General features: G+C 40.7%; 2 pseudogenes across 2 annotated transcripts; both read right to left on the bottom strand.

The window, feature by feature from the left end:
- Positions 1–6,078: 6,078 nt before the first annotated feature.
- On the bottom strand, positions 6,079–9,913 carry LOC112620374 (annotated as a pseudogene). The gene has a single exon (XR_003118520.1). The product of XR_003118520.1 is annotated as an uncharacterized LOC112620374 (transcript).
- Positions 6,079–20,050, bottom strand: LOC112621663 (annotated as a pseudogene). Its single transcript, XR_003118758.1, has 2 exons — positions 20,020–20,050; positions 6,079–11,196 (listed from the first exon to the last, which is right to left on the bottom strand). The product of XR_003118758.1 is annotated as an acyl-CoA desaturase pseudogene (transcript).
- Positions 20,051–20,300: the final 250 nt, after the last annotated feature.

Genomic DNA, 20,300 nt, shown 5'->3' with positions numbered 1-20,300 from the left:
GGAATTTTTCGAGCTTATAGAAAATTTACTCAGTAACTGTACCTCCATGAAGCAACTAATAATGAGAATGTGCTTGTGATGCAAATGGCTATTTTTCTGCATAACAATTACTTCTGTTAACAATACATTTAAATGGTGTGTTTTCCCTGGGAATGATTTCCTTTCAGAGAAGGATCGTATTTATTGAATATAAAAGGCTGATGGCAATAGCAAAAAGAACAGTGGTTCCAACCATCACATCTTGATAAGACTTAATCAGGAAAAATTTACCAAGACATATTTATTTTATACATGGATTTCCAAGATTGCATGGCACAATTCTGGTTTTATACCATCCATCCATCAATGTAAATGCACACCATTGCTAACGCCTACATGGCTGGGTAATACTTATGGGGAGCAGCTATTAGTAATGTTTTATTTAACCCTGACTTCTTTGGTTAGATTCAGCCATATATTTATTTCTACTGGCAACTCTGTATAGCAGCCTTAGTAAGAGTCTATGGGAAATAAGTATTTGAATTTCACAATATGTATACATGAAGCTAAAAATTTCCTCAAAGCTTCGCTGACAATGTTCTCAAGGTTAGGTTTCCACATGCGGTTATTTACAATTCGATATTTTTTTATTTTGACAGGGTCTCACTCTGTTGCCCAGGTTGGAGTACAGAGGTGGGTTCACAGCTCACTGCAGTATCGACCTCCTGGGCTTAGGTGATCCTCCCATCTCAGCCTCCTGGATAGCTGGGACGACAGGCACACACCACCATACCTAGCTAAATTTTTGTAGAGATGGGGTTTTATCATGTTGCCCAGGCTGGTCTTGAACTCCTGGACTCAAGTGATCTGCCTGCCTCGGCCTCCCAAAGTGCTGAGATTAGGCATGGGCCACTGTGCTCAGTCCTAGAATTCAGCTTTAAACAAAGAATTAGTTAATAAACATGCTGATAGTCATTCTTTATTTATAATAAATGGTGGAAGTTGGAAGTATCTATCATATGTATGACCAAAGTGTATGTTTTTTAAAGACAATCACTATCCTTTACTCATCTCTATATTTCCCTCAGGACTACTTATAGAACTCTGTATCTACTAGATATTCAATGTATTTGTCAAATGAATGCATGAGTGTGAATGATGTTTATTTTCCTTAAAATATTTGTCCCAGACTGAGCTACCATTTTTCAGGACTATATTCTGCTTTAACATTTACTATTGAATTTAAAAATAACTCACTGATTACTATATTTTGAGTTTTGCTTTAAAACACACACACACACACACACACACACACACACACACACACACACACACACAAAATTGGAAAAGCAAAAAGCAACCCTTGACGTCCTGAAACCAGTGTGCCAGTCACAACAAGGACTCTTGTCAGAAGCTGACCAGGTGCTCACAGCTAGGCTGTGCTGCTGTTCTGTTGAATGTAAACATTCTCAGATTATCAACATCAGACAAGTTTACTCTGAGACCAAGATAAAGTGTGGTAAAACAAGGCCTCTTCACAATTTTATCTAAACAGACAAAAAGAGGGCCACTGTGTCACCACAAACTACCAAATGCCTCCTTTTCCCAGTAAATGTAAGCAAATATAAATGACTGCTTTAAAAAATCAATTACAGCTTTGTTCTCATTCTAGTTGCTTTCTCTATTTCTCTAAAATCTATTGAGATACTCTTATGGGGATCTTTGGGGTGTCACTTTTCTGGCTGGAAACCTGTGGCCGGTGGCGCCTTTGCCCGAGTTTTGCTCGGGCCAGCTGGGCTCGTTCCACCCACTCAGCCTGGCAGGCTGCATAGCTCATGGTACTGGCCTGGATCCCACACCTCCAAGGGGCGAGGCAGGCGTGGAGCAGTGAGAAGGTGTGTGAGTGAGTGTGAGGTCCGGGCATTGCGCAGTCAGACACGCTAGGGCTGCTGCCATGGGGTGGGCAGCTCCAGGTGCCGGCACGGGTGCCCGCTCACTGTGAGGCTGCGACTGAACCAGGTGCAGTGCAAGCAGCTTCCCTGGCTGGCACCAGGGAATGCGGTGGCGCCTGTAAACATGGAGAGGCCAGGAACTGCAGGGTCCCAAAACGAGTCACAGCTCTGTCTCGGGGAGCTCCCAGGTCTGGGTTCGCCGAAAGTCCACAGCTCTTCTTTCCTTCTCTTCATCCACAACGTGGTGAGCAAGCGACATGTTTCAGCCCTGTTTGTGTTACAGCAGCTCTTTTAGTCTCACCATTCAATGGGTCCTGAGTTCTTGTCTCACGACCAGGAAGAAAGAAGTAGAGGGTGAGCAAGACAAACAGGAGATTTGCTCCTCTTTGTAGCCTGGGTGTCCCAACCAGTATTCAGCTCGTGCCAGAAAGGGTAGCTCCTCTCTGTAGGCAGGTCGTTCCAACAAGTGTTCAGCTATTAGCAGAGAGGGCAGCTCCTGTCTGTTGCTGGTCATCTTGTTGTCTGCAGCTATCAGCAGAGAGGAGGCACTAGAGTGGGTGGCTCCTCTCTGTAGGCATGTCGTCTGCAGCTCTCAGTAGACAGGGTAGCTCCTGTCTGCAGCGGGTCATTCCAGCATCTCTGCGTCCTCTGCTCTGCTCTGGCTGAGACTGGAACTTTTATGGGCCTCAGAGGGGAGGAAGTGCGTGCTGCTTGGCTCATGGGGTGCCGTGGGTGGGCCTGGAAACGGCACCACAAGCTCCCACTCCTGTCTGCAGGACTGGCAGCATGGCCCCCAGCCTCAGGCCCTCCCTGGCCCGAAGGTAGGGCCTCACCAGGGACCCGCCCTCTTCCACCGAGGAGACTGCCTCCTGCGGCAATTCTTGATACCCAGGCTGCTGGCACCAAGGGGCACCTGCAAGCCAGCTCTAGAACCACCCTCAGCTTCCTCTAGGCTTCCCCTTTCACGCCTGCAAGTGCCCAACGTCTGGAGGGGGCCAAAGTGACAGGGGGCTGGGGTGTCAGCATTTCCCTAAGTGTGGGCACACCTGGCCGGGCTGTGACAGTGTCCACGCTTCGCCCCACTCTGAGACGGGAGCAGGTGCCCTAAGCAGGAAGAGGCATGGCAGCGAGAACGGATACCTCCGAGCCTGCGGGGACAGGGGTCCTTCCTGGGCCCCCAGAGGTGCAGACTACAGAGGTGCTCGAGTCCTGTGCCTAAGAGGGCAGCTGGGAAGCTCCTGTCCTGCCAGCTCAGAAGGGGCGGGGCTTCCTGCTTGTCCCCTGCTCCGGGTGGCTCCGTGGAGTGTGCAGTCTCGGCCTCACCCCTGAGATCGGAGTGGGCGCCAACAGCGAGAAGAAGCTAGGTAGCGGGAGCAGGGACGTCTGAGCCTACAGGAGGCAGGGGGGCCTTCCCGGGCCCCCAAGAGCACAGAGACGCAGGGGACCAAAGCCGTGGCAGAGCGGCTCCAGCGGCACCCAGGGAGGGAGGGGCTCCTGCCTGCTCCATGGAGTTGGGGGTGGGTGGCGGGACTTCTGCTGGCTCCAAGGAGTGTTACAGCCCTGGCCGCGCCTCCCCGTTGCAGGTTGCAGCCGGTGTCTTGGTAGTGGCCGCTCTAGATGGGCTACTGCTGCCATCAATACACACTTGAAAGCCCATGTTTCCTGTATTGTCTGGGAATTAAAGAAGTTAAACAACATGCCTCCTTTCCTCTTTAGAAAAATTTTAAACCCACAGAAAATCTGAAAGAACAGAACTAACACAACCATAAAACCTCTTTCTAGATTCAACTATTGTTAGGATTTTGCTACAGTTGGTTATCTGTATGTGTATATGTGTGTGCTTAATACATATAACACACATACATGCACACACATACATATTTAAGTTGCAGATTTACTCCTAAATCATTAAACATGCATGTCCTATGAATAAAAACAATTTTCTAAATAACCACAATACCTTTGTGGTTTGTCTTCTTCCTCAAAGATTTTACAATCTAATACCCAGAACCTCTGAATAGTTACCCTATATGGTAAAAGGAACTTTGCAGATGTAACTAAATTAAGGACCGTGAGATGGGGCAAAAAAAAAGTGATTGGGCAAGAAAAAAGTAACCCTTGACAACCTGAAACCAGGTGGGCCCAATCTAATTACATGGTTCCTTTAAAGTAGAAGACCTCTCCTTGATGTGGTCAGAGGGAGATGTGACTATGGAAGAATGATTAGAGAGATGCGACATTGCTAACTAAGAAGACGGATAAAGAGAGCCCCAAAGCCATCATGTTGGTGGCATTTTAAAGCTCAAAGAGGCAAGGAGATGAATTCTTCCTGTGAGCCCTTAGAAAGTAAGGCAGCCCTGTCCATACTTTGATTTTAGCTCAGTGTGACCCATGTCAAATTTCCAACGTACAGAACTATAAAACAAATTTGTGTTGTTTTAAACCAAGTTTGGGGAGATCTGTAATAGCATTAATAGAAAACAAATACAACTATTTTTATCTGTAAGAAAATTAACAGTTAATTCTATATAATCAATATATAGTCCATCTAAAATCTCTTCTTTTAAACCAAGTTTGGGGAGATCTGTAATAGCATCAATAGAAAACAAATACAACTATTTTTATTTGTAAGAAAATTAACAGTTAATTCTATATATTCAATATATAGTCCATATAAAATCTCTTCTAATTATCTCTAGAAAAGTCTTTTATAAATTTTTTCCCAAAATCTAGGATCCAGTGAAGTTTACACGTTACATTTGGTTTTTTGTCTCTTTGGTCTCTTTTAATCTAGAACAGTAGCTTTGCCTTTGTTTGTCCTGACATTGACTGTTCTATTTAAGAGTCCAGGCTGGCTGTCTTATAGAATGTCCCTTATTCGAGATTTGTCTGAGTGCTTTTCACATGATTAGATTCAACTTAGCTAATTTCTTGGCAAGGATATGCGTCATAGGCAATGATGTGCACTTTTTATTGCTTCAAAGTTTGAGGCTCTTATCAGGTTGTCCAACTTTTGGTGAGTCTAAATTTGATCACTTGTTTTAGAAGATGACTGTGATTCTTTTATTATAAAAGCTATGGCTTTGTAATTGATGTCATCTGTAGGCTAATATTTTGAGAGTTTCAAATATGTTGTTCTCCAAAACTTTTCACCTAATGACTTTACCATTGATTGATGATTCTTGCCTGCATTAGTTATTACATTGGAATTGAAAGATGCATTATTTTTCTCATTCTGTGATTTCTTCTATACTTATGAAGCAGTATATTTTGTAAACACAGTCATCTGCATGGTATACATGGGGGATTGGTTCTAGGAACCAATCAGAGGATGCTCAAGTCCCTTATGTAAAATTATATCGTATTTATAACCTATGCACATCATCCCATACACTTTAAATTATTGCTAGATTAGTTAGAATTCCTAATACATCACATTACTTTATTTGTGAATTTATTTCATAGTAAAATCAAGTTTTGCCTTTTGGAACTTTGGGAAACTTTTTTGATCTGTAGTTGGTTGAATCTACACATGTGGAACCCACAGATATGGAGGGCCAACTGTATAAGCTTTTCTATTTCCCTTTTATTGCTTCTCTCTCTCTCTCTGTCACTCTCTCAATCAGATGACTTAGGACATTTTTATGACTGTTTATAACCCATAAACCTCTTCAAGAACAACACTGCTCTTTTGAATCCCACTCATTTTAGAGAATTTCTGTGCTTTCAGACACAACAGAATATCCCAGATTGACCTTGTCCTGTCCCAAACCGGCAATCAAGCACTTTTGTAAGGAGAGGGATCTCTGGTTCCTTTTAATGAGGAATGGAATTTAGAAACCAAGATCTGGGTGCTATTTTCACTCATTGTTCTTGAGATGCAATGAGTTATTAATGCAATTAGCTTATTGATTTTTCAGTCTTTTTTCTTCTCTATCAATTTTCTTGTAAGTGTGGGGTTGGCTATATCCCCAAAGTTTTGAAATAAAGTATTTCATTACACTCACTTTAAAATATTTTCTAAATTGCTACTGTGATTTCTTCTTTGAGATACAAGTTTTTAAAGAAGATTATTACTTAATTTCCAAATCTATGAGGATTTTCTGGTTTTCTTTCTGCTGTTGTGTTATTTTAGTACTTTGTTTTCTTTTTCAGATTCACTTCACCTTTATTATGAACAAACACAATCTCAGATTAGTAAAATTAGCTTCAGAGTTGATATTAATAGAAATTATTGCAAAATTATTCTTGTCACAAGTAACTACTATCCCACATAAAAAGGGGAAAATCCCACCCAATCAAAAGTATCCTCTGTATGTTTCCATGGCAATGTGTTGTTTATGCATTCTCAATTTTTTTCTGGCTAGTTATCCACCACTTCTCCAATGGATTCATTCCATCTCTTGGAGAACCATATAGACTAATGACAGCATCTGGGACACATGGACATATCAAGATCATGGTGGACATTGTTATTATAAAAACTACTCAGGTCTTGAGAATTCCTGTGCTGAAGGATCCCAAAATGCTTTATAAACAGTATTAGTCACGCCTCAAAACTGCCCTTTGAGGTAGGTCAGTATTATTATCCCCATTTTAACAGAAGGAAAACTGAGGCACATTATAGTTAAGTGACTTGCCCAGGGTCACACAGCAAGTCAGTGGCACAGTGGTAGGAGAGGCCCTGGCCTTAACCACCAGCATAACATGGCCACCTCCCTTTTTTAACCTTTCATGATGACCTATTTGAGCTACACTTACAGAGAATACACTCAAGATACTAGCAAACCAAGGAGAAAATTTTCCATTTTAAATGCTACAACCATCTTTTAACCTAAAAAAAAAATTACAAATCAAATACATTCAAATTACTTCCACCCTCCATCAAATGTGGGCACTTAAGAAAAGCAGCCCTAACAAAAGTTTCCAGAATGAATCCCAGAAGGGAATCCTGCAAATCACGATACTGTTAATCCTCCACTCAGGTCCCTTTTTCTACAAGCCACTTCAGTAGGCTCTCAGGTGCAAAGGGATTCCACAGAGGGAGTGAGGGCAGGCTCATATGAAGCACTGTGATTAGAAAAGATGTAAGGCACCCGGGTTAAGTTGTCAGCACACCACCAAAGCAAGGACTGTTAGAAATCCAGACTCTTGATCAGATCTGAGTTTATCATTAATGTGTCACTTGAACTGAGCTTTAGAATCTTGAAAATAGTGTTCCTTACTCAGCAGACACACCCCCACCCCCATCCCCACCCACACCCACACAAACATTGGGGCCCTCAGCCTGAGGTGCCATCCAGCCTGATGTAGGGTCATGGTACAGATCAGATCAATGGCACATGATTACAATAGGAAGAAGTGAAAGTTGTTTTTTATTATTCATATATTATCAAGCAGGCCTCTGATGACCTGTGGAATTATAAATACCAGCAGACATTTCCAAGGGGTAGGCACACAGGTCAACAGAACTAAACTACAGTGATCTTCCCTTAGATTCTTTTCTACTGAGGTGAATAGCTCAAAAGACAAAGATGCCTTTAGTTCAGGCTAACCCCTGTAGCCTCTCTGCAATTAACACAGGAAGAAAGGCCCTCCTCCCTGCCAGCACTGGCGCTCAACAGTGGACTGAGTGTTTGGTAGCGTACATTTCCAATCTTAATAGAGCAAAGCCAGGCTTCTGCTTTGATGACTGAGCTACAGGGACAGGAGTGGTCCAGGGTTCTCAAAACACTGATGTTCTGTTTTTGTTTTGTTTTTTTCCCCAGACTTCTATACTATTGTCTGCCCTAGGCTGTAGGGAATACAGGTTAGTTTGCTGAACAGACACTCTGTTCAGCAGGGTTTGTGGTATCTCAAATCCCAGGTCTCAGCCAAAGCTTTGCAGTTCACCCTGACTCCAGGGAAGAGGGCCTCTTTTCGGGGTGAGGCACTTGGGTTCTTGCCCTTGCTTCTTCCCAGTGAGAACTGTTTCCTCCTACTTCTACAAGCACTGTACTGCCAGCTGAGAGCACTGACTCAGGCGGGGCACCCTTACCGAGCAAGCAGGGGGCATTCAGCATGCTCTCTGGTTCTGACCCTGACAGAGGGGACTGAAAATAAACCCTCTTTTGCTCTGTGGCTGACCCACCGGCTCAAAGTGAGCACTAGGACTGGCTGTGCCTCATGAGAGAAGGAGAGAGAGAGAGAGGCTCTCTGGTCCAGAAGTGTTTCTGGGAGGGTTTGCCAGCCTTGTCTTGAGCCATTAGTGTGGCAGCGGAGCACAGGGGTGTAAGTGGAGACACTCTGGAGGCCACATGAAAGTGGCAGCTAGCTGTACTTTCGAAAGAGAAGCAATGGTTCAGTGACCCTGAGCATTCTGTCTGCAGGAGGGAGCTGCCTGGACAGCAAGTCATCACTGCCTCTGAATACACGCAAAGGAAGCTGCCTGTCCATGGAAAGAAGAAAACGTTTAGGGAAGAGAAAGATCTGGTAAAAGAAAAGGCACAGACAGGGTAGAGCCAGGAATCAAGAATCAGGGTAGTGAAGAGATTCCTAACCCTGCCCTCCAGGCAGTTCTATACTGTAGGCTACATGTTAACAGAGCCAAAAAAAAAAGAGAGAGAGAGAGAGAGAGAAGGGGCACAACACTGTGGGGAGAAGCCTTCTAGTTTTTACTCATTTCAGGAAGAAACTGGAACTAATTAATGAATGGACCTAATATCTAGCTTACTTCATTAAGACTCCCAATAACTCAGTAACATTCTCAAGCCCCTGGCAACATGTGTCAGATCCCTTCCAATGTGAAGTTCGCTGTTAGAAGCTGCCTATAGATCCTGTCCCTCAACCTCTCCATCTCATGTCCAGCAGTGGACAGGAAATTGGCGACCCAACTAATTCCTCCTCTCCTTCAGAGTTTTTTCAAACATCCCTCTTTGGGAGGGAAATACTCTAATAGTTTAACATTCTAAGCAATGTATATATGTATATATATTTTATGTTTGACCCGACTCCACCTCCTAAAATCCTTCCCTTTTATTGGATGTTTGGATATGCTACAGCCATCTTATTACTATGAGGGGAGCAACCAATATCCTGAAGATGGCAGAGCAGAAAGAGGAAAGAATTGTGATGAGCAGCTCATGGAATCCTCAAAATTCTATGAGCTGCTGTTTTTACCAATTCTGGAAACACCCAACTTCAAGACTTCTTGATACATGAACTAAGAAATCTCCTTGTTATTAAAGAAAAAAAGAAAGAAAAGAAAACCCTTCCCCAGCAGAGACCATTTTTACTACAAACTCAAAACGTCTCTTTTTTATCCTCAGCCTAAACTATATGTTGTGACATTGAATTAGCATTGCCAAACACCACAGCCACTTCTTACCCCGAGCCAGGAGAGAATGCAAGCATGCTGTGTGGTGGAGTTTGAAGTCCTCACTAGGTAGGCAGCTGCACGTCTGATCATGGCAAGAGGTTCCTCTTGCTTCACTTCCCTCGTCCTTACATTCATACATGCTAAATCTCTCCTCTGACAGTTTACCTGCTTTAGAAGCTTTGTGTCAAATGAAGTTGCTTTTCCATTCCATCTGGCAAAAGCCTGGGCTGAAGATAATTAACAGGGGACTGCCCAGAAGATTCTGTTTTATCTCTAGCTCAAGCCACCTACTTCAAAGCTCACAACAGCTCAAGGAAAGACAGCTATCTGGAGCAAAGACCATTCGTTTAAGGTTACAGAAAGGTTGTCCAGGCTTTGGAAGCTGGACACTGAACAAAGACTGACCAGCTGCTTGCCTGGGAGGCAATAAGAGAAAGAAGGGCGATAGCAACAAAGTGAAAAGGAGGACAATGGGCCTAGAAGAGAGAGAGGATAAGAGAAGAAATAACATCAGCTTAACGTCATAAAGGCAGAGTTGTTGGCTTTCAATACTTTTGTATTTTAAAAGAATACTGTACTGGAATGGGTTGACATAGTCATCTTTAGCATCCTGGTAGCATTATTCAGTAGTTAATAAACAGACATTAAAACCTCTGCCTGGCTGGCTTTTGTAAAAGGAACCTGAGGGACCCCAAACTCAGTCACTCTTGTAGCTTCAGTCTCCAGTTCTTTTAATGCTGGCCAAGGTGGAGGCCTTGGAGACTTTCTTCCGGTCATAGGCCAGACCCAGGGAGGCCATGCAATCAATGAAGAATGTGGTGAAGCTGATGTGCCAGCAGTACTCACTGGCAGAGTAGTCATAGGGAAAGGAGTGGTGGTACTCGTGGAAGCCCTCACCAACAGCTCCAGGTGAAACCAGGACATTCTCCCGGGGGCTAATGTTCTTGTCATAAGGACGATATCTGAAGAGGTGAGCAGCACTGTTCACCAGCCAGGTGGCATGAAGCACTACAGCATACCGCAAGAAGGTGGCAATGAACAAGCTGTGTTGAAAAGTTTCACCCCAGAAACACCAGGGCACAAGCGTGGGCAGGGTGAAGCACATATCAGCAGCAAACCGGGGTTCGTAGTACCTCCTCTGGAACATCACCAGTTTCTCGGCTTCTAGATCAGACAAGTCTAGCGTACCACCCTTCTCTTTGACAGCTGAGCGTTTGCACAGCCAACCCACGTGAGAGAAGACAAAGCCATGTCTGGAATTACGAGGATCAGCATGTGTTTCTGAAAACTTGTGATGGGCACGGTGGTCATGAGCCCATTCATAGATACCATTCTGGAATGCCATTGTGTTGGCAATGATCAGAAAGAGCCGCAGGGGCAGCCGAGCTTTGTAAGAGGGTTGGCTCCACAGAGGATGAGCTCCTGCTGTTATGTCCAGGGCCCTGACAAAATAGTAGAATAACCCCCAAAGCCAGGAGTAGAACTTGCAGGTAGGAATCAAAGTGATCCCAAACAGGGCACCCAAGTGTAGCAGAGACATAAGGATGACGTTTCTCCAGACATAATTAACCTTGGGGCTTGGGCCTTCCTTATCATTATAGGTGGGGTCATATATATCATCTTTTATACCAGGGCGAATGTCTTCTTCCAAGTAGAGGGGCATCGTCTCCAACTTATCTCCCCCATTCTGCAGGACCCTGGAGGGAGGCGCTGTGATGGTGGTAGTGGTGGTATGGGAGCTAGAGATAACTCCGTCCCGTGTTCCCGCCCCCCAGGCGTGTTGCAGGGGGACGTGGCCGCCTCCTCGGGATCGGGAGCTCTGGGGACGCGGGCAGCCTTGCCTCCCTCCCGGGCGAATGCCGGGTGTTGGGTACCTATGTGAGTACTTTGAAGAATATGAAGACTTGCCTGGCCCAGCATATGATCAGTTGTGTTATACATTCAATGTGAACTTGTAAAGAATGTGAATTCTATAACTTAGATGTAAGTTTATTAATACAGATCAACTTTGTTAGTAATGTTCAAGTCTACATCTTGATTGATTTTTAACCTGTTTTATTATTTGCAAAGAGAGATGTGTTAAAATCTCCAATTATGGCTGTGAATTTGTTTTTTATGTATTTGTTTTACCTAGAGAAAGACAATGTTAGTAGGTACATAAAAGTCTAGAATTGCCATATCATTCTAGTGACTCAAAGTTTAATTAGGAAATATTCCTCTTTATTGGTAGTAATGCTTCTTGCCACTGTTAGTGCGAGCTTTCTTTTAGTTAGTTTTTGAACACTATTTTTCTTTCATCCTTTTACTTTTGGTCTTTTATTTCAACTTAAGAAATGTCTTTTGTAAGCAACATAGGTTTTTAAATTTTTGTTTTAAATCCAGTCTGAAAATCTTTGTTAGTGTTTTCAGTCTATTTACATTTACTGTAAGTACCATTGTATTTGAGTTCAAATCTGCCACACTACTCTCTGCATTCTATTTATCCACCTTTGCTGTGCTCCTTTTTTCTTGCCTTCTCTCAGATTAAGTATTTTCTTATTATTTATATTTTCTGCCTTGTTAGACTGATAATTATATATTATTATTTTAGTGGTTACTCTAATGGTTACATTGCTGACTCATTAAAGTCTAATAGAAACTAATACTCAGCATTTCTTAGACAATGCAAACACATTGGAACATATTAACTTGATGTATACCATTCCTGCTTTTTGTGTTATTAAAAAGTATTTTAACTCCTTAAAACATTGTTTATATTGTTTTATAAAGTCAATATTTATGCAGATTTATGTTTATTATGTAGTCTTACCATTGTTTTTCACTTCCGATATATCTCTGTGCTGCCATGTTGGATCATTTTTCTATGAGCAGATCCTTATAGCATATCTGAAATATTTCCTGACACAATTACTGACGTAAGAGTACATGTTAAGAAATGAATATGGGCTGGGCACGGTGGCTCACACCTGTAATCCCAGCACTTTGGGAGGCCAAGGTAAGCAGATTACCTGAGGTCAGGAGCTTGAGACCAGACTGGGCAACATGGTGAAATCTCATCTCTACTAAAAGTACAAAAATTAGCTGGGCATGGTGGCACACACCTGTAATCCCAGCTACTCGGGAGGCTGAAGCAGGAGAATTGCTCGAGTCCGGGAGAAGGAGGTTGCAGTGAACCGAAATCATGCCACTGCACTCCAGCATGGCCGACAAAGCAAGGTTCTGTCTCAAAAAAATATATATATATATATAAAGAAATGAATATGAAATATAGCAGGGATACAGAAGACAAGTAAGTTGGGAAGTGTTAAATTTGAAGAATTTGAAGGAAGGTCAAACAGGAGCTTATTTATAAGAGAGCTTCTTATTTCTTCAGACTGACAACTGGCTTACAGGTGTAAGACTCCTAACCCATCCAGTAATAAGAGTCAACGTTAAAACTTTTAGGTGAAGCTTAAAATTGGTAAGACGTTGACTTTGAACCATGAATGGAGTTGGTCCAATGACAGTCTTTTAGATGGGATGCTGTGTTTGGACTACAATTATTCCATTCAGATTGCTCTCTTCCCTCTACAATTTATGCATAAGCACAGAGGAGGAAAAGCCTGTAATGAAAAAAAGAAAAAAAGAAAGAAAAAGAAAAAAAAGAAAAACAAAGAGGCAGCATATATTTTTTAGATTCTTTTAAGGTATGGATTCTGAGACAGACAATCCTAAAGTTTGAATCTCAGCTTTTATACATCCAAGCTATTTTGTCTTAATTAATTATCTCTGCCTCTTTCTCTCTATGATCTTTTCATTTCCTCAGCTAGACAATGAATATAATGAGAGTGCTTATCTTACTGGGTTCTTGTGAGAAATAAATGAGATTATCTTTAAAAGTGGTAAGTCCATGCGTTGCACTTAGTAAGAGCTCAATAAATATTAGCTGCCCACACTCATACAGTCTTTCAGGGAGACTGATGACACAGGGCAGCATTTCATCATGACAATTATATGAATACAATGTTTTATAGAATGTATGTGCAGAAGGAGACATTTCCACCCAGTTTGGCATAATGCCTGTTAAGAGAAACAGGTAAGTATAGTAACAGCCACACTAAGATCAGAAAGAAGTGGTAGAAATGACCTGAGTAATGGCTGCCAATAGGAAAACAGAAATAGTATAGGAAGAAATGTTGGGCACATCAAGGTAGAAGAAGAAAAGGGAAAGGTTATGCTTCCTCAGCATGAGGTACCCTAAACCCAGGAAGGAGGGGTTGGGAATAAGTTTTATAGACACTCTGCTGGTGGAGTTGAGCAAGGGAGTATTTTTTTGTTGTCAATGCCATTGTTTCCTTTTTGTATCCTTCAGATTAGTGGAACCAGAGAGAACATCAGATTACATAGTATTATGTATAAGTATGACCTTAATACATAGCAGAAGAAGCCTAGTATAGCAGCAGAAGGCTTTTTCTTCTTTGGGTTCATGTGTACAGTCTAGAGAGAAAGAGGGCAATCTGAAGAAGAAGACCCTAATACACAGAGAAGAACTCAAATACATACAGTGGATGGTACTGGTGTCCTTCTCAGATCCCTTTAACTGCCTAGTGTACCCATGTACCAGTCGCTATGTGCATCAGCTGTTATCAACTCACAACCACCCCCTTCTCCCAAGACTTGCAAAACGGAAGCTGTCTCACCTAGAAGGCTATTTCTCACCCAGACTTGTGCTGACTGGCTGGGTCCTTTCCCCAACACTGGAACTAACTTATTTGTCTAATTTTCACTCAGAGTACCCCACCGTGGTCTCAGGATGAAAATAGCTTCTGAAAGCACCTCTCTGACCTGTTCTGCTCCTACCGCTTCCCTTTCTGTAAGACATCACTTGAACAAGAATCCTAATCTCAGGATCAATTTCGAGGAAGCCCAACCTATGACAAAAAGAAATACAAAAATAAATCCTAGTAGCTTTGAAGACAAATAAACATCATCAGAGAAGTTTATTTTTACAGGCTCCGGACCAAATGCTCTGTATCATTCACCACATAGAAACATTCTAAAAACATATTTTATGGATATTATTTCTAATCTTTTTTTGCAAGGTATTAAAAATGTCTTTTGCTTTTTCTTATTAATAGCAATCTCTCATCCATATTCTGCTCTGCACTTCAATTCACCACAGTCATGCTGCCCACTTTCTGACTGATAGTGATAGCATAGGTATCTCCACAGCTTTGTCTAGTAATGATAATAATAACAGTAAGTGCTGACATTTCTTGAACACTTGTACATCCCAATAGCTTTTGGAAGTACTTACATAGATTAACTCATTTAATCCTCAAAGTGGCCCCATGAGATAGGGATCATTACTGTCCTTGTTTTGAAGAAGAGGAAATTAAAGCACAAAGTTTTTTGTTTTTTTTTTGTTGTTGTTGTTGTTTTTTTTTTTTTTTTGAGATGGAGTCTCGCTCTGTCGCCCAGGCTGGAGTGCAGTGGCCGGATCTCAGCTCACTGCAAGCTCTGCCTCCCGGGTTTACGCCATTCTCCTGCCTCAGCCTCCCAAGTAGCTGGGAATACAGGCGCCCGCCACCTCGCCCGGCTAGTTTTTTGTATTTTTAGTAGAGACGGGGTTTCACCATGTTAGCCAGGATGGTTTTGATCTCCTGACCTTGTAAAGCACAAAGTTTTTAAAGGCAACTTCTCAAGGTCACATATGCGAATAGAGGTGTTAGGTTAGTCCAGTCCAGACTTTCTGAATACAGAGATCATGTTTTTAACCACTAGTTTCCTATATCCACCCACTCCCACTGACTCTACAACATCTGAGGTGATATAATGGCTCCACACTCTCTCAGGTCTCTGTTACTTCCCATGGAGGAAAATACATTAGTTGCCCATATGATATACAGTCCTCATCTCACCCAGAAAGATTTTCTTGTGAAAAAAATAAGAGCTTATTATGGGAGATAATATGTATGTTATCTTACATGACAAAAGAGAATTTGCAGATGTGATTAAGTTAAAGACCTTGAGATTAAGTGATTATTCTGAATTATCTGGGTGGTCCACTGTAATCACAAGGATCCTTAAAAAAGGAAATGGGGAGCCAGATTCGGAATTTATTAGACTTTTAACCTTCAGAACCAATTTGTGTTTTAAGCCAGTAAATTTGTATTAATTTATTACAACAGCAATAGAAAATTAATGCAGAGACTGAGATAATGCATGTAAGATGATTACCATGGTACATAACTGGAACATAGACCTAGTATCCAACTATTAGATATTATTATTATTGCTGTTTTTATTTATTATTAATGATATCATTTTGAATGTCTGAGAAGTCTTCAAAGAGCAGTTGTAGCCTAACTTGGTCATTAAATACTGATAAACTAAAAACAATGGGAAGTGCCTGGTAAAAGGAACAATGTTGGCAAAAATATGGTAATGGAATAACACAAGGTTTGCTGAGAAGCATGTTTTGGAGATCGTTCAATGACAAACTTTATGCAGTTGGAAGCCTTTAGAGTTAGTGATATGTTGGAAGTTTTGTTTTCAAGAATTTAATCTGATGGGTAATTGACACTGGGCAAAGTTCAAGAAAAAGACACTGACTCCAGTACTGAGATAAGAGCAAGAATTACAGAAATATAGTGGAAGAAGAAATAATGGGATAGATAGAGTATGAACTTCCTGAGGGCTGGGCCTCTGTATCACACATTTTTTGGGAACACCTAAGAGTGTGACAGTATTGATTGTGAAATATATACTAGCTTAACAAGGAAAGAAACCATTCAGAGAAAGGCTAAATAAGATGTGACTTGTGTCTCCAAGTTCTGGGATAATATCTAGTATCTTTCTTTTAGCCTCAGTGTCTAGGAGAGTGTTTCCACTAATGCTCAAAAAAAGATTTATTTTGGATGGGTTTTAGGCTTTTATTTCAACTCCATAATGAACTAAAGCTCTGTAGAGAGGCAAGAATGGGAGATACTGGAATTGTCAGTAAAGAGATAATTGAATTAGTAAATGTGAGTAAACAAAACCTTAAAATATAGTCCATATGGGAAAAACTCTGGATGATCCAGCAATTGCTATAATTGCCCAGAGTCTGAATCTCAAACTTCTTACTCCTTGACCAGTGTGTGCATGTTATACCACAGTTGTCTAAATGACTAATAATTATTAACAATATTTATCTTTTAAGCTGCAAGCCAGAAAATATATCTACCTTCAACCTTGTTGTGATTGTTAGTTAGAAAATGTTTCTAATTAATGTAAATCTTAAGGAGGCAGATACTGAAGAAGTGAAAGTACTTGGGATAATAATGTAGAAAAAATTAAGATACTGTTGTTGTATTAGCAAGGATTTATATGCTTTTATTTGTTCCCAGCAAAAGAATCATTATCTCCCCCCACTCATTAAATCATTTGATTGCACACTTGGTATTTTAAGAGTTCCCAAATGTCATGCAGTTTTAACATGATATTTGTTTGTGCGTGTGTATTTTGGGAAAGGTGTGCTTGCTAATAAATTTAAGACAGCATGGCTGCATTTCATATGGCACCTAACCTCTGTCCTGTGAAATATTGTCATGGTTACCTGCAAAGCAGCAGGATGTATGTGGGTGAAAGATGAGGTTCAAACAGTATAAGAATAGGCTCTTTAACAGAAACCAGATTATGGACAAAGAGAGGAAGGTGGAGGAAGGTAGGAGGAACTGTGAGCAGACCAATGATCAGCTGTTTTTGTACTAATGCATTGACTAAATAATTTATTTTCCGTAGTCATGACCTAATAATTATTAGTTTCAAATGGTTGCATCTCAGAGACTGTGTCCTTTATGGAAGTTGCTCCACAACAAATTGGAAGAAAGTGGGAGTGAAATTATAAATTATCAAAGTAAGGGAATTATTTAAGGAAAGGATGAGTGTGTTCATTAGGACACAGGGTGGTCCCCGTACTTCAGGCATTTGGAGATTATAGAAACACTGAATAATCCAGCTTGTAAGATTTAGTACATTTACCTAGACTCTTTAGCCACTTTTGTGTTTTTAAACTGCTTTGCAATGATAATTTGTTGTTCATAAGCCTTCTCCTAAAAAAAACAAAATTTCTTTCTATGGTTATTAAAAGTCTTCATTATTGCCTAGATTTGTCAAAATCTAGGTTGATTTGACTTATTTGTAAAAAGTTACTCATTATTTCATTCTGTTTCCTACTTTTCAGCAGCTTGGTTAAAGTGTAATATTCTCTTATTATTTTTACACTTCTCTATGAATTTAGAGGAGAGAGAAAATGGCTAAAAAGAGACGGCATTTTTAAAAGCATAGATAGTTCAGTAATAAACTTAACAACACTCTGTGTAGCTCTTAGCAAATACCAACCTAGGCTGTGGAGCAACAACAACAACAAAAAAGTCACATGCACAAAACAGAAAAAAAGACAAAGTGATGAGCCCCATGTGAAGCGGAGGAGCAAAGGGATTTGGGACTACAGAAGACTGAGTAATTAAAAAGAGACTAAGTTATAAACAAAGATTATTCAAACCAAACTCCTACACAAGCTTGTTTACTATTCACATAATGAATATGAGAATTGATACTTAAAACAAGTTTCTGAACATTCCCATTAGGGATAACATAAAACTAAGGACATCCTGTCACCCAAAAAAAGCAACAAATTCTTTTTGAAAGATATAGACTCCTTGAATCTGGTGATTCCATCTTAATTTACCTACTCTTGTAAATAATCTCAGATGAATATTTTATAATCGTGAATGACTCAATAAAATGAAAACAAGTTTGCCAAAAAATATACAACTTCACGAAATAGAATCTGATTTGTGAAGATACTCTTTCCATGAAGTTTAACTTTTTTCCGAGTATATATTTTAGTACTATTATTTCTGCAGTTTAAATTGATGCTAAAGGTGTATAGAAATGAAACTGGTAAGAAAAAAGCGACGTTTTTTGTTTTTGTTTTTGTTCTTCATTCCCAGAAGAAAAGCCTCAAGCTGCAACAGGGCAGTTTTTCTCCAGGGTCCAATGATAACAGAGCCAATTACGTTGTGTGATGCATTCACCACCCTTGCAATTCTCCTACATGCATACATAAAACTCTACACATGTATGCGTCAGAATTTACTAATATGTATTCCAAATATTTCTTCATCCATCAACAGAACTGTACACTCAAAAGGAAGTAGAAACTAAAATGTGCTTCATTAGCTTTTCAAATAATGTTAAATTTACAGACATGTTAAAGAGCAGGCTGCTGTCTCAGATTAAGCCAGACTCTTCAAGGTAAGAACCAATAAAGGTAAATATTTTCAGTTGATGATACAATTTTATTCTTTAAAAAAAAAAACTAGTCCGGGCGCGGTGGCTCACACCTGTAATCCCAGCACTTTGGGAGGCCGAGGCAGGCAGATCACGAGGTCAGGAGATCGAGAACATCCTGGCTAACCCGGTGAAACCCCGTCTCTACTAAACATACAAAAAAATTAGCTGGGCATGGTGGCGGGCGCCTGTAGTCCCAGCTACTTGGGAGGCTGAGGCAGGAGAATGGCGTGAACCCGGGAGGCGGAGCTTGCAGTGAGCTAGATCGTACCACTGCACTTCAGCCTGAGTGACAGAGCAAGACTCCATCTCAAAATAAATAAATAAATAAAATTAAATAAAATAAAAAATTACAACTGCCTTTTTGTGTCCCTGTATCTCACCAGCACAAACAAACAAACAAACCCACTAACTTTTACAAGTCAAAATCTAAGATCTCATTTGCAGCCCGTTGACCCAAAATCCATAGCATTGTCGTGAACATGCTGTGAACAAAAGCCAATACATACATCACTGTATACTACATGCTCTCTGGTTCTCATAATGGGAAAAAGATTCAGGAAGCAATACAAACATTTGCAAAGGAAAGAATCCTTATGATATTTTGGTGTGACTTGTCTTTAAAGTGAATTGAGCTGTCATTCTTTTATTTTTTTTCCTATAAATAAAACATTACTGTTTTAATGCCAGCTGAGTTTTCCTCCTCAGAATATAACTTATAATGGAAAAATAATTCTTTTTTTTTGGAGAATAATTATTTTCTTGTTCAATAACTCTAAGCCTTCTAATTCTTGCTTTGTCGTTCTAGAACATACATCGGTAAGCATTCTATGATAACCAGAAGAATATTTGTAAACATATTAATAAATGTTTTGCCATAGATTTAGAGCTATAATTTTAGGGTGAAAACCATTTAGAAATCTCTCAATTTTACTGATATATAGTTTGAGGTCCACAAATATTCAGTGGCCAAGATCTCCTGTGAGGGTCAGAAAAGACAGTAAGACAGATCTTATGAAGGACTTTTGTTTCTTATTAGAAGGGGGAAAACACTTGAATCAAATATTTGGTTACATGTTTTTTTTTTTAAAGGCAGCAATAGTCCTTAATGGTTCTGAGTCTGCAGGGTAGACTGGAAACTTAATCTTCTCTCTCTCCCCAGTGATGTTGATAGAATTTTTTAAAACTAGTATATGCACAAAGAGAACAAAAAGGTGTGGTATCATCAGGCAAGAGGTTTTATCAAATGTCTGGAAGACAGAAAGTGGATTGAAGAATGCCAACAAATACAGCAGGCTGTGGGAATCCATTGTACAATTACCACAGAGGAAATGAAGAGGAGGGAGTCCAGGTTTGAACATGGAAATGTCATATATTACTGAGCACCAGGCACTTTACACCCCCTCCTCAAACCTCCACATGCAGAACAACCTGCTGCCGGCATGTACCCAGTGAAACATCCAACAGAGTACAGTTCTCTAAATGATTCAAAAGAGCCCTCTGGTAAGAAGTAAAGAACGAATTTAATTGTTGGCACCCTCGTTTAAATCTCCTTTAATTCTAGAATGTAAGGCATATCTGAAATAAAAGCCAGGTATCTGACTCATTACCCTTAAGAATCAGCCAACATTCTCTGTTAATGTACAAAGAGAGCACTTTTTTCCTATTATTTATGAACCAATAACCCAAGATAT

Source organism: Theropithecus gelada, chromosome 3 (assembly GCF_003255815.1).
Source record: "Theropithecus gelada isolate Dixy chromosome 3, Tgel_1.0, whole genome shotgun sequence".
Taxonomy (NCBI): Eukaryota; Metazoa; Chordata; class Mammalia; order Primates; family Cercopithecidae; genus Theropithecus; species Theropithecus gelada.
The sequence above is the reverse complement of the archived record's forward strand: the minus strand, read 5'-3'. Positions and strand labels throughout refer to the sequence as shown.